At 41.0% G+C, this 11,616-nt stretch overlaps 1 long non-coding RNA gene across 1 annotated transcript; it reads right to left on the bottom strand.

Annotated features, from left to right (window-relative positions):
* Nucleotides 1-6,229: 6,229 nt before the first annotated feature.
* Nucleotides 6,230-10,239, bottom strand: LOC141109791 (uncharacterized). The gene is made up of 2 exons (XR_012236193.1): nt 10,091-10,239; nt 6,230-6,517 (listed from the first exon to the last, which is right to left on the bottom strand). It is a non-coding gene; the product is annotated as an uncharacterized lncRNA (long non-coding RNA).
* Nucleotides 10,240-11,616: the final 1,377 nt, after the last annotated feature.

Here is an 11,616-nt window from a genome sequence, read left to right as displayed (position 1 = left end):
GAAAACAAAATCTGGAAGGGTTTTCAAACCTTCTGTACTCTGCCAAAAAAAAAATATATCTTGTCTAATTGCTTTAATGATTTTTTCTTCACAATGTATAATTGACTGTCCACCTAACCAAGTACCGGGCTGTTACCCATGTGGCATGCCACACTGCTCCGACATTGCAAAGCCACCCAAAAATAGATGTATGGCTTGTCAGTTAGATGGCTGCATCTGCAAGGCAGGCTATTACTTTCAGGATGGCAAATGTGTCCCAAAATCTCAATGTATTTAGTGTCCAGAAAACACGGTCTTCCAAGCCTGCTCCAAGAAGCCCATCGCCTGTGGCCAAGTGTATTCAAATGAAGGATGTTCATACCTCTGACCAATAGATGTCACTGTTTGCAGTTGTTATATAATACTTTCTATGCTCTGTCATGTTAATTCCATTTCCTGTTCCTGTTATTATTAACTCAGAAGGCTGCATGTGTTTTATGGATGCCTGAATTTGTTCATAAAAAGCACATTAAAACTACTTTGTCTCCGAGACTAAATGATACAACAATAGGATGTTAAGGAGGATCTTCAACAATATGTTGAATTGTTTGGGACAAAATGTACAGAATATTATGAATTCTTTGGTAAAAAAAATAAATAATACAATTTAGTCGTTTGTGTACTTTTTAACAACATGGTACAGTGATTATGTAATTTGCATTCTTGCCTTGCAGTGCTGGGATCTTAGGCTCAATCCTTGAAATGAATGCAAGTTGAAAGATATTTTATAAGCAAAAGATTGCCGCTCCAATCTCTCAAATCCGTATCAAGACACCCGCCCTAATGGAACTCACAGGTGCTGGCTCTGCACAAGCTTGAGGAAAGAGAAAAATATCCTGGACGGCCGCACACCATAGAAGGCATCTTTATTGATATAAAGAAATAAAATCCAAATGCAGTCACCTCATGTACAGGGAGGAACAGGAAAGATAGCTAACATGTTTCACGCCCCATCATGGCGCTTATTCATAGCTCATGTTAGCTATCTTTCCTGTTGCTCCCTGTACATGAGGTGACTGTATTTGGATTTTATTTTTTTATATCAATAAAGATGCCTTCTATGGTGTGCGGCCGTCCAGGATATTTTTCTCTTTCCTGAAAGATATTTTAATGGTCTTAACAAGTTTGCTTTGTATTTAACTTTTCTATAATAATATTGCAAACACTTACACTCACCAACCACTTTATTAGGTCCCCCTTGCTAGTACCGGGTTGGACTCCCTTTTGCCTTCATTCTTCATGGCATAGATACAACGAGGTGTTAGAAACGTTCCTCAGGGATGTTGGTCCATAGTGACATGATGGCATCACACAGTTGCTGCACCACATACTGAAGGTGCTCTATTGGATGAGATGTGGTGAGTGTGGAGGCCATTGGAGTACAGTGACCTCATTGTCCAGTGGTGAGATGATTGGAGCTTTGTGACCTCATTGTCCAGTGGTGAGATGATTGGAGCTTTATGACCTCATTGTCCAGTGGTGAGATGATTGGAGCTTTGTGACCTCATTGTCCAGTGGTGAGATGATTGGAGCTTTGTGACCTCATTGTCCAGTGGTGAGATGATTGGAGCTTTGTGCATTATCCTACTGGAAGGAGCCATCAGAAGATGGGGACACTGTAGTCATAAAGGGATGGACATGGTCAGCAACAATACTCAGGTAGGCCGTGGCAATTAAACCATGCTCAATTGGTACTAAGAGGCCCAAAGTGTGGCAAGAATATATCCCCCCCACACCATTACACCCCGACCACCAGCCTGAACCATTGATATGAGGCAGGATGGATCCATGCTTTCATGTTGTTTTTTTTTTTTTTTTTTTAATCTCTTTATTAATTTTCCAATAGAAAACATTTTACAACATACACTTTTAATCTTCAACTTACCCAATCTCGCAGGAGCTTTCATATAATTTTCATTGATAATAATTGCAACAAATAAAAACATTCATTCTTCCCCTTAAAGCGGAGGTCCACACAAAATTGAAATTTCAGGCTTTTTGGAACCCTCCTCCCCTCCGGTGTCACATTTGGCACCTTTCAGGGGGTAGGGGGTGCGGATACCTGTATATAACAGGTATTTGCACCCATTTCCGGGCATAGACCCCCACGTAAGTCTACGCCACTTCCCGACCCCCCTGCTGTCTGCTGGGAGACACACGGGTCACAGAGACAGCAGGGAACGTTCTGATTGCTCAAAGCGACTCGCACATGCACAGTAGGGAACCAGGAAGTGAAGCCGCAAGGCTTCACTTCCTGATTCCCTTACCAAAGATGGCGGGGGCAGCACCCGAGGACCGAGGGAGGGGTCAGCCTTGAGTGCTGACATCGCGGGTGCCCTGAACAGGTAAGTGTCCTTATTTTAAAAGTCAGCAGCTGCAGTATTTGTAGCTGCTGACTTTTAAAAAAATAAAAGTCGCCGGACCTCTGCTTTAAGCCCTTGTATTACTGGTGTGGTTTGTTGTATTCTTTCGCTTTTCCTGTCAAACATCTCGCTACTTTCTTTGTTGCTATTCCAGCCGTTCACTCCTTAGGTTGCCCAGAGGCCATTATAGGTTCTGCTATCCAACTTGCCCATACTCTCTCATATTTTTCCTCACATCTTCTGTTACAATATGTTTCCCTATATAACGGCAAATTATCATTACCTAAATATTTCCAAAAGGCTAATAAGGGAGCTTCTGTTTTTTTTTTCCAATTCATTACTATTGCCTTTCTCGCATATAAAATCAGTAGACTTACTTGTGTTTTCTTTACTATAGTGGAAGTATTGATATGGCAAAGTACTAATGCGCTACCAACAGTGTATCAATACAAATAAAGTGCTAATTAATAAAGTGCATACATATAAAGTGCTAAATGAAAAAAGCAGCTAAACTTCTATAGTGTAACCAACACCTCTAAAAATGTATATCGTGTAGTGAAGTAGCTGCCCCTGCGTCGTTGTTCGTCCGTCGGACTAGCATACAGACAAACGGATTTTTCGACCGGACTCGAGTCCGTCGGAAAGATTTGAAACATGTTCTATTTCTAAAGTCCGTCTGATTTTTCAACAGCAAAGGTCCGATGAAGCGCACACACGATCGAATTGTCCAGCGGATTCGTTCCGTCGGACCTTTGCTGTCGAAAAGTCCGGTCGTGTGTACACGGCATTAGAATGATCTTTACCCTAACCTCTATTATTATTATCCATATCCTAAAAATAATATCAAATTTCCTTCACACATATATAAACCAAGACTTTCCAATGGACACAATCAAAACAGACAAACAGACAAACAAACAACGACAAGAAAAAAAAAAGTCAAAGGTTCGAGTCAAATTTTAATAATATTGCAGAGGTTCGGAACTCCTCCCATTGTTGCCATATCTTTGGAATTTGTTAAGCTCTCTTCTGCCAATATTATTTTGTTCCAAGGATTGGCTCTCGCTCATCTCACACACGCATTCAACCATTGAGGGGCCTACCGTCTTCCGCCAATTGCGGGCTATGACCGTACTTACTGCGGTAAGCCTATGTCATAAGATGTCTTTTTTTTTTTTAAGGATCTCACTGATCCAGGAATAATTGATAACACAGAGATACATGTGTCTGGTTGTATAGTAGATCCTGTCATTTTCCTAATGATGTCAAAAAAATCTTTGACCAAAATGAAAAAAAAAAAAGACAAGTAGACAAAAATACCGTATATGTGACCTTGTGCCTCTTGCGTTAAGATTTCTCCAACATATCTCTCTGATTATCAACATTCATTTTATGCATATCTACCGGGCATCGATACCACCTAGCTAAAGTTTTATCATTTCTTTCTTGATGTCTGGCCGTGAAAATTGAGTACTCTCCATGATACTTTTTTTTATTTGCACTAACATACAATTTTTCAGGACAAGCTTTCGGGGTATGTCCCCTTCTTCAAGGTCCAAGCAGTACTGATTCATACATTTTTAAGCAGAATGTTAAAAAAAAAAAAAAAAAACACATCTCTGAGGGAAAAGAGAGAGAAAAAAAAGAAGAAAAAAACAAACACAAATAAAGATAGCAGCAGAGTTTGTGAGATAAGACAGAGGGAGAGCTATATACTGGAGGGGGGGGTGATAGTCACAGAGGGGTCGTAAAACTTTAGTATAATGGGAAAGGAAACCAATATCTAAATTCAGGCCATTATTTTTTGTGTCAAAAAGAATTATCATTCTTAGTTCAAATGTTTTCCTTTCCTGGATAGTTCTGAAATTCCTTTTAGGAAACTAAAACATTGAGGTCTTCTATAGTGTGGTCCGGTTGTGAGAAGGGATACTTGACTTGAATCACAACAAGTTTGATGTCTGGCCGATTGGGATAACTTATGTGTTCAAAAAAAAAAAAAAAAACACTTTTCCCAATCTGAGATGGGGATTGACATCTCCAATTACTTATCCCATTTAGTTATATATGGTAATTCTTCACAAGAGTTTTTAGGAAGCAAATATTTATAGATAGTAGATAGAACATGAGTTGGGGTCTCTATTCTTGTAGTATTAATCGTTAAAATTCAGTTAATGGTCTATCTAATGGGAAGTTTTGTATCAGAGAATGAATATATGTTTGAAGTCGATGGCATTGTATCCATTTAGTTCTAAACTCCAAACCCCAAGAATTTATTGGGGGGGGTTTCCGTCCACCAAACTCTGGATAAGTCTTACATCCTCACAACTGTGCCACTTTAGAAAGACTGATGCCTCTGCCGCCGGTGGAAATTTAGGATTAGAAAATAGAGGAATTTGATGAGGTAGGGATCTATGAACAGCAATAGTAACCCCCCCCCCCCACCTAGATTTAGAGTAGGAAAAAGAATCATGATGCCATGTTGGATAATATTTGTTCTGTATATTGGGTATGTGCTCTGAGCGAAAATGCGTTTCCTGGAAAAAGATAATACTGACCTTTTGTTTATGAAGAGAGTATAAAATTTGTGATCTCTTAGATGGGGGATTCAATCCTCTAGCATTAAAGGAGCAAATGTTGACTGAACCTTGGTTTACGAGTAACGCGGTTAACAAGCGTTTTGAAAGACAAGCAACTTTTCTTTTTTTTATTCTGACTCGGTTTGCGAGTGTTGTCTTGCAAGACGAGCAGAATTCAAGCTAATAGGGTGTGCAGTACCGTATTTGGCCAGAGGTGCAGGGGGCGCCAGTGACACTCAGAACGGTTTGGAGCCGTTCGGAAATACTTGGAATCACTGGGAAATACTCGGAAACACTCGGAAATACTCTGAGCCTTTCCGAGTTCAGCGGAGCTGTCCCAGAGTACTTCCGAGGCTCTCCGGCGCGCCCCCACCTCTGGACACATGCGGTATTGCATGCAATAGAAGTCAATGCGCAACAAATTATCTTCGCTTCCATTGACTTCTATGGGGAAACTCGCTTTGATATGCAAGCGTTTTGGATTACAAGCATTCTCCTATGCTCGTAATCCAAGGTTGCACTGTAATTTATAAACAGAAGAAAAAGAAATAAAAGAGGCTTACCAACACTTACACAAGACAACAAAAAAATAAACAAATCGCAATACTAAATTACACTTTTGAGTCCAAACTTACTATTGTAAGGTCCCTACATTGGGAGTACAAAAAGGCCTCCACTAGATCAGCCACGGAAGCACATTCATTATAATGGATAGATAAGCAGAGGGCAGGTGAGCCTGGTGGGAGCCCATCCCTCCTTAAAGGTACAGGGGCGTACTGGACCCCCAGCATATGGCACAGTGGCAGAAAAGGTCTCCAGTGCGTTTCTTTCACCAGTATTCCAATAGTACAAACAAATGGTCACTGTCCCCACCTATAACTGGCCTTCGAAGCAAGGAGCACATGGAAGGGCAGTGGAACATAACCAAAGGAAATTCCCAGGCTCAACTCACCAGCCAGCCTGCAACCCACCGAATTAACCTGTCTTAACAGTTTGCGTTAAAAACAGGGATTTCTTTTGGCTACCTATTTTTGTTCCCTAGAGAAATTGTCACAGCAAGGTTAGTTTTAAGTAGGATCTCTAATAGAAGAATAATGGCAGAGGCATACTAGTCGTTGGTTGTAGAATTTACTGTTTTGATTGTAATTATTTATTGGACTGTATGGCGGGCTGTAGACGGAGGACGGTGATGTCAAACTAAAGTCTCTCTATGTTTTAACACACCGATAAATAAAGGATGAATACAGAGAGTTTTTTTTTTTTGTTATTTTTTATTAGGCATAAACAGACACATGAAACAATACAATTAATTTCATTTCACATCTCCGGCCCCTGAAATGTGTTCATGTTTTAGTTAAACTCCTCAGCAAGCCTGAGGCAGAACGCATGTCTTGTCACTGGATGAGCGGCGGACGTACGGTGGTTGGCAGTAGCAGCCGGAGTAAGAGACTGCAAGGCATACAATTCCTTTGTTTTGGCAGGTCTTCTGACACGTGGGATGGAGACCACAGTAAGATAAGACTTCATTTGGTCCACATTCTTTGGGGAAGAAAACAGGAAGAGAAATAGGTTGTGCGAGGTCAGTAATGAAATATGTTACCTTACAGTAATTAAAAGATAATTAACCCCTCCAATACCGGGAGCTTTCACCCCCCCCCCTTCCTGCCCAGGCCACTGTCCCACTTTAAATGACAATTGGTCGGTCATGCAACACTGTAACCATATGACATTTTTTATCATTTTTTTGAGACAGATAAAGCTTTCTTTTGGTGGTATTTATTCACCACTGGGCTTTTTATTCTTTGCTAAATAAACGAAAAGGGCAGAAAATTTGAGAAAAATTGTTTTTCTTGGCTTCCGTTATAAAATATTGCAAATAAGTATTTTTTTTCTACACTGGTGAGGCTGTACTGATGGGCACTGATGGGCTGCATTGATGACGCTGCACTGATAGACACTGATGGGCACTGAAGAGGCTGCACTGATGGGCATTGATAAGCAGCACTAATAGGCGCTGATAAGCTGCATTGATCTGCACTGATGGGCACTGATGAGGCTGCACTAATAGGCACTGATGGGGCTGCACTGATGGGCACTGATGAGGCTGCACTGATGGGCACTGGAGAGGCTGCACTGACAAGCACTGATGAGGCTGCACTGATGGGCATTGATAAGCTGCACTAATAGGTGCTGATAAGCTGCATTGATCTGCACCGATGGGCACTGGTGAGGCTGTACTGATGGGCACTGATAAGCTGCACTAATAGATGATGATAAGCTGCATTGATTTGCACTGATGGGCACTGATGGGGCTACACTGCTGGGCATTGATAAGCTGCACTAATAGGCGCTGATAAGCTGCATTGATCTGCACTGATGGGCACATTTCTTTAGTGAAAATAACCCAAAGCAGTGTAAATTATTTAGTCTGTAGGAAAGTTATACAGTCCATAAACTATGGGATATATATTTGAAATGTAATCAATCCTTATGATCTAATTTCTTGAGGCCTGAAAACACCAGGACAGCACAAATACCCCAAAATGACCCCTTAGACAGTCCAAGGTATTTTGTAAGAGGCATGGTGAGTTTTTGGAAGTTGTAATCTTTTGTCACAATTTTTTTTTTTTACATACTGTCACCAGTGCAGTACAGCGTCATCATATGACTGGTGTGGCGGACACAGACTGGCGACAGTCAGACTTTGTGAAAATTAATATTTGTGTCATTTTCAAAAAATTTCAAAAATGTTGTCCATGGCTGTAATCTATTGACCGGCTTCTGTTGAACAGATAGGGCCTCACACAGAAAGAAATTTGCCTGAACCAGCTGAATATTGATCCATGTATGGACAGCTTGAGTTTAGCCTAAATTATAATCAGTACAAGGGACATCAAGTACAGTTAGTATAATGTGTCCCTTGTGCTGATTCTTCTTGGTTAAACAAAAATGTTATCTTTCCTACTTTCCACCCGCATAGTGATATTGGGTCTGGGGTTAAAAGTAACATTTCTGTCTTTGCAGATGACACAAAGCTATGCAGTGGAATAACGTCCTTACAGGATGTCTCCAATTTACAAGCCGACCTCAATGCACTGTCTAATTGGGCAACTAAGTGGCAAATGAGGTTTAATGTTGATAAATGTAAAGTAATGCACTTGGGGGGCTATGAATATGCCTACATCATACATACTAGGGGGGTACAACTGGTGGAAGCCATGGTGGAGAAGGATCTGGGGGTTTTGGTAGATCACAAGCTCAATTATTTACATGCAATGCCAAACGCCAAATGCGGTTTCCAAAGTTAGCAAAGTCCTTTCTTGTATCAAGAGAGGTATGGACTCCAGAAAAAGAGAGAGAGAGATCATTTTGCCCCCCTGTACAATTCATTGGTAAGACCTCATCTGGAATATGCAGTTCAGTTTTGGGCTCCAGTTCTCAAAAAGGATATCGGGGAACTGGAGAAAGTGCAGAGAAGGGCAACCAAACTGATAAGAGGCATGGAGGAGCTAAGCTATGAGGAAAGATTAGAGGAACTGAATTTATTCCATCTTGAGAAGAGGAGAATAAGGGGGGATATGATCACCATGTACAAATACATAAGTGGTCCATATCGTGAACTTGGTGTTGAGTTATTCACTTTAAGGTCATCACAGAGGACAAGGGGGCACTCTTTACGTCTAGAGGCAAAAAGATTTAATCTCCAAATATGGAAAGGTTTCTTCACAGTAAGAGCTGTGAAAATATGGAATAGACTCCCTCCAGAGGTGGTTCTGGCCAGCTCAGTCGATTGCTTTAAAAAAGGCCTGGATTCATTCCTAGCTGTAGATAATATAACTGGGTACTGACATTTACAGGTAAAGTTGATCCAGGGAAAATCCGATTGCCCCTCGAGGGATCAGGAAGGAATTTTTTCCCCTGCTGTAGCAAATTGGAGCATGCTCTGCTGGGGTTTTTTTGCCTTCCTCTGGATCAACTGTGGGTATAGGTTTGTGTATATGGGATTGTATTTTTTTTTTTTGGCTGAACTTTATGGACTTGTGTCTTTTTTCAACCTGACTAACTATGTAACTGTGTGAAATCTTCCAGTGTGGCAGGGGTTAATACGACTGAGGGGCTCTCAGAGCAAGACAGTCAGGCTATGCCCACCCTTGCCACCCCACTGTGCCATTCACAGACACAGTACTGCAACTTCTATCAATGACACAGGATCTCTGAATGGAGAGGAAATGGAGTTATCAACCACCTGCCCATCCTTGATTCAGAGATCCTGTGTCATTCAAAGAAGTTGGGGCGGAAAGGGCGGGCAGAGTCTGACTCTCTTGATGAAGTTGTAGTACGGCATCTGCAAATGGCACAGCTGGATGGAAAGAGCAGGCCTAGCCCGACTCTCTTGATTAGAGTTGTATTAACCCCCACCATACTGGAAGAATACAGGGGTGGTGGGATAAGAAACTGTTACCCGTATATTATATTTGAGATTTAATATCTCTCAGATATGGTTTGGGGTTAAATGAGAGTTCTTTGACCATGAGTGAAACACAATAACAAAAATGTATTGGTATATAGTAAAGTAGGCCTAGACTAATAGACAGCAATCTATCTAATTGTACAGGAAAAGGGTAAAAATCATGGATTACATGAAGGAATACAGAGTATATTCCTTAAAACATTCATCTACAAACAGTAGGACAGAAAATACATAAGACCAATATATTTAGATACACGTAAAAGGGAGATTTCCCATATTTACCATTCCCATAGAGGTTCCATTCATGTGACTGCTCTGCCATAGAGTGTGTGTTTCCCTCCCATCTAGTCTGTGTATATCATTACAGGCTGATGCCTCATTGATTGACATGGCGTGGCTCTAATTGTTGGGCTTCCCTATTCCTGGTTCAGGACTGCCTACATCTCCAATTCCTATACTTTGCATAAGTCGGCCCCCTTTAATGCAAATCCTTGTGACTATTCTGAGCAGGAAATTAACTAAATATTCTGTGGACTGATGAGACAAAAGTTGAACTTTTTGGAAGGTGTGCATCCCTTACATGGTGGTGGTAGTGTGATGGTCTGGAGCTGCTTTGCAGCTTCAGGACCTGGGCGACTTACCATAATTGATGGAACCATGAATTCTGCGCTCTACAAGAAAATCCTGAAGGAGAATATCTGACCATCAGTTCCTTAACTCAAGCTCAAGCGCGCTTGGGTAATGCAGCAGGAGCAGGTAAATGATCCTAAACACACCAGCAAGTCCACCTCTGAATGGCAAAAAAAGAAATGAAGGTTTTGGAGTCACCTAGTCAAAGTCTGGACCTGAACCTGACTGAGATGCTGTGGCATGACCTTAAACAGGCCATTCCTGCTGGAAAACCCTCCAATGTGGCTGAATGAAAACAATTCTGCAAAGAAGAGTGCGCCAAAATTACTCCACAGCGATGTGAAAGACTCATTGCCAGTAATCACAAATGCTTGATTGCAGTGGTTTCTGCCAAGACTGCCACAACCAGTTAATAGGTTTAGGGGACGATTACTTTTTTACATAAAGCCAGGCAGGTTTGGAGTTGGACACCTTTTTTCCCTTAATAAATGAAATCATCATTTAAAAACGGTATTTTGTATTTACTTGGGATATCTTTGTGTAATATTAAAATTTGTTTGATGATCTGAAACATTTAAGTGTGACAATTACAGTGCATGCAAAAAAAAAAAAAAAATTGGGAAGGGGCTAACACTTTTTCACAGCACTATATATACTTGTAATTTTTGTGGAACGCTGGCCACATGTGGTACAATCCGACACACAAGCATCTATGTAGTGTGCGAGGTCTTCTTTAGCCTAACCTTTTTTGGATATACTGTACAGTAAGCGGACTGACTGCTTAGGTAGACCCTTGTACTGCACGGGGTAAAGAGATTCTACAACCCGGTTGTAACATGTGTTGGCTGGCTTACCAGCAAGGTGGAAAGATATTTACGAGATTCCTCAACACCAAATGATTGCAGGGCTGCAGAAATAGAAAGGGAATCAAATTAGACCACAAAAAATGGTAATATATAGTAGAAGAATTTGTAACATAATAACGAGATGGGATGACTGATGAAATGATTCCCAGGAACAGAGGGATGAGCTGTGCAAAAAACATTTCTATTAATTGGAGCTCCACCATAAAATAAACCCGAACTGAGAGAAAAATAGGGAGGCGGCCGCCGATGAACCCTCTTCTGAAAATGTTTGTTCCCTGGCTGTGCCTGGCCTCGCTACTCCTGATCTCTACAATTATTGTAGGTTAGTAACTCAGACAGAACTGAAGACTCAGGATTGGTATGACAGCCAGGGAATTAAAATGTTACAGCAGCCTATATATTCACTACAGTTATCCTTTAAATTGTATGTAAGGATAAACTTCTCTTATTTGCTTCCCTTTGTTCTGATACATATCCCATTGAAAGCATGTTTTTAAAATACCGTATTTATCGGCATATAACACGCACATTCATTTTAAGAGGGAAGTTTAAGGAAAAAAACTTACGGAACTTTGAATCAAAATAAGGGTCAGTGCCGATCTGCAGCCTCACCATTGCCATCAATGCTGCCTGATCAATGCCCACCTGCAGCCTCACAAGTGCCATCAATA

The sequence above is a fragment of the Aquarana catesbeiana genome, linkage group LG10, assembly GCF_042186555.1.
Source record: "Aquarana catesbeiana isolate 2022-GZ linkage group LG10, ASM4218655v1, whole genome shotgun sequence".
Taxonomy (NCBI): Eukaryota; Metazoa; Chordata; class Amphibia; order Anura; family Ranidae; genus Aquarana; species Aquarana catesbeiana.
This window is presented reverse-complemented; position numbering and strand designations above follow the sequence as displayed.